This window comes from Miscanthus floridulus, chromosome 9 (assembly GCF_019320115.1).
Source record: "Miscanthus floridulus cultivar M001 chromosome 9, ASM1932011v1, whole genome shotgun sequence".
NCBI lineage: Eukaryota > Viridiplantae > Streptophyta > Magnoliopsida > Poales > Poaceae > Miscanthus > Miscanthus floridulus.
In genome coordinates, this window is record NC_089588.1 from 123,108,500 (window position 1) to 123,111,610 (window position 3,111).

Consider the following 3,111-nt stretch of genomic DNA (forward strand, 5'->3'; position numbering starts at 1 on the left):
GCAACACCTGGTGAGTGTTGTAACAAAAGCAATTGCAACCACTATGGGTGTGGTAATAGTATCAATTGCAACGAACTAGGCGTTGCTAGCGATACGTATTGCGACACGCTGGTCGTGTAGCAACACAATGCAAGCGCAACGCAACACAGGTGTTGCAATCGTGGTTGTTGCTACGCAGAGAAAGCATTGCAATAGAGGTTCTCTATTGCCACGTTGCCTAAATGGTTGCTATAGGTGGCTTAGGTTATTGCAACATCTCTTCAGGTTGGTTGCTACATAGAGGTCGTATATTGCCACGTTTCTGAATGGTTGCTATAGATGGCATAGGCTATTGCCACGTTACTTAGGTTGGTTGCTACAGATAGGTCATCTATTGCCACGTTACTAACTATCTGGTTGCTATAGGTAGATTCCTCTATTGCCACCGTCATCTTTTTGTAGTTGCAAGAGATAGTTTCTCTATTGCCACGATTATCGTACCTATTGCCACGACTAAATGTGGTTGTTATATGTGCCATCATATATTGCAACGCCAGATTAATATATTAATAATTCATGTTGCGACACTTTGTTTGGTAGCTTAAATTAATAATCGCAAAACGACAAATACATAATGAAGGAAGCATCGACATCCATTAAAACGAAATATAATTTGTTCATACAAAATCTTTAACAAAACACACCGAGTGTCAAACTAAATGAGAACACAAGTAGATAGCTTAACACATAATAATGTGTTAAGCACAGACAACTGTTTGAACTCATTCGAATCAAAAGACTAATGTCTACTGTAGCAGCGAAGGTTCCCTTGATATGTATGTTGGCCATCGTCCCACCATTCGCATGCTCCTTCTCAAACTCAAGATTCCTCCTGAAAAAATCATTGACATGCATTAGTTAAACTGAGACTAGTGGTGGCAAAGCTAATTGAACACTGAAGCAAAACACGAGCTGCAGTACTATCAACCATGAACTTTGAAGCGTAAAGCAAATATAAACATACATGTAGCTGCCTCCCAAGACATTTTATGAGCACAAACACATCCATATATATTTCTAATCAGCAAGAGGAAACTAAGCCTGGACCATATTTAGGAGCAGAACAAAAGAATAGCTATGTACTTCTCCAAAAGGACTATATGTTCCTTTTTAATGCAAAGAGAGATAAAAGGTTTCACATAGTACCTGTGTATTCTTTTTGGACAATGCAGATCTTTTCCTAGCCACAGTTTCCTTCAGTTGCTTTGCTGTAGTACAGTGCCCGTGCTAACGCCACGGCTTTATTTCAGGAATGCATGAAAACAACCAAACAATAATTTTTTTGTATAGTTTAGGTTTTACGCAATTTTATATGACATTGTATATATTCCGGAAAACAGCAGAAACAGCAGGAAAGAACCAAGTTAATCAACTCGACAAAATCAACATAGCAAGTAATCGGGCATTTGACCACATCGAGCAGTTTGAACGTTGAAAAAGCATCAGGATTACTTTAACATGTTGTCTTAGCTCCATTTGGATATCAAATATCTACAGAGCATAAACGGAATCAATACAGAGTCATATGGCTGTTACTGAACGTATTTGAAATATTAGAAAACGGAAAGCATGGACATAATTTTTTTTTGTCTCTAAGCCACCATAGTCATGCTATGGCTGCAGATAAAAACTTAGGAATTAGCAGACTGTTGAATGATGTAGAGTTTTTGATAATATATATTACATATGTAAACTCTCAAGTATGAACTACTGTTAGCCATTGAGGCCTGCTGCTAAAGAGCAGAGCTACTGAAAGTCCACTACATATACACAGGTAAATTAGGTGAAAAACAAACTGACCCATTATTTGTTTGCAACTGCAAATGTAGATCCCCTGCAGGAAAAGAATGGAAATCAACAAAATACAGTTTCAGGATTATAACAATCACAGTCCATATTCAACTACTGTGAAAATTATATTTTAGACTACATACTTAAGGAAATAACAATTTTAGCTACTAACCTTTGGACCAAGATTCGAAAGCAAAGACTCCAGCATTTCAATACCAACAGCCAACTGAATCAGTTGTCAAAGAAAAAAAACAGACAACTGAATCATATCTGAATAACAAAAAATGTTGATTACTAACCCAGCAAACTGTTAAAGCTCAAGAAAGAAAAACATGGCCAATAAATAAACCAACCATTGAATGTTGTCTCTGCAGTGATGCTAATTATGAATGTTTAAATTTCCTACTCTGTTCACATCTCTGCCTGGTCCAATCAACTTGATTATAACAAAATTCCAATGAGATAGCAATGAGGGTTGTTTTTATTTCACATACTCAGATGAATGATAGAAAACTTTGAATTCATAATATGTTAGTTACTGCAAAAGAAAAGCTCACAGGTCAAATTGCTTACCTTGTCAAAAATAGTAAACTTTGCTCTGAACCTGATACAAACTGTATCCTGGATATCTTCATTGCTGCCAGGCTCTTGACCAGCAAATTGATTATTACGTGGGAATGCAAGTATCTCAAGGCCTACAAGTAAGAGTGAAAGGAAGACAAGGAAAATGAGATAAATTCATTTTGATAAAACATAATTTTTTATTATTATTTCAGATATGATTCTGCATGAGAACCCTATAGTCAAAGAACAAATCTTTCTCTCTGTATACTTCTCGTACAAGACATTTAGCTCTTTGTTTCTTCTTTCATTTCACTTGCTTGCTCGCTGCCATTTTTGACCACTCTGTAGATCTGCTGGATGGGATCTGAAAAAAAAAACAAAATTGCAATTAATGACAGCAGCTGGAATATCTTCTGCAGGACAGCAAGCTATTACCGTCAATCTAAAAAGTCACTAACTCGCATAAAAGATCAATAATGTAAATTGAGTAGAAAGGACCTACCAACACATGTAGGTATTACATGGAGGAAGTCGTGCTGGTGGACATTATCCATCATCTAGGTATTACAGCAAAATGGCTTTGATTCGATTACTGGCTACAGTGACTTATCATCTCAGCAAGGCGTGCTGGTGGACATTGCTCCATCATCTCGTCCCCGCACATGCATCTACATACCCATATCAGATTTTAAGTGAAAAAACAGAAAGCTTTAACCT

General features: G+C 36.9%; 1 long non-coding RNA gene across 1 annotated transcript; it reads right to left on the reverse strand.

The window, feature by feature from the left end:
- Nucleotides 1–614: 614 nt before the first annotated feature.
- On the reverse strand, nucleotides 615–2,187 carry LOC136482844 (uncharacterized). Its single transcript, XR_010765216.1, has 3 exons — nucleotides 2,003–2,187; nucleotides 1,186–1,873; nucleotides 615–871 (listed from the first exon to the last, which is right to left on the reverse strand). It is a non-coding gene; the product is annotated as an uncharacterized lncRNA (long non-coding RNA).
- Nucleotides 2,188–3,111: the final 924 nt, after the last annotated feature.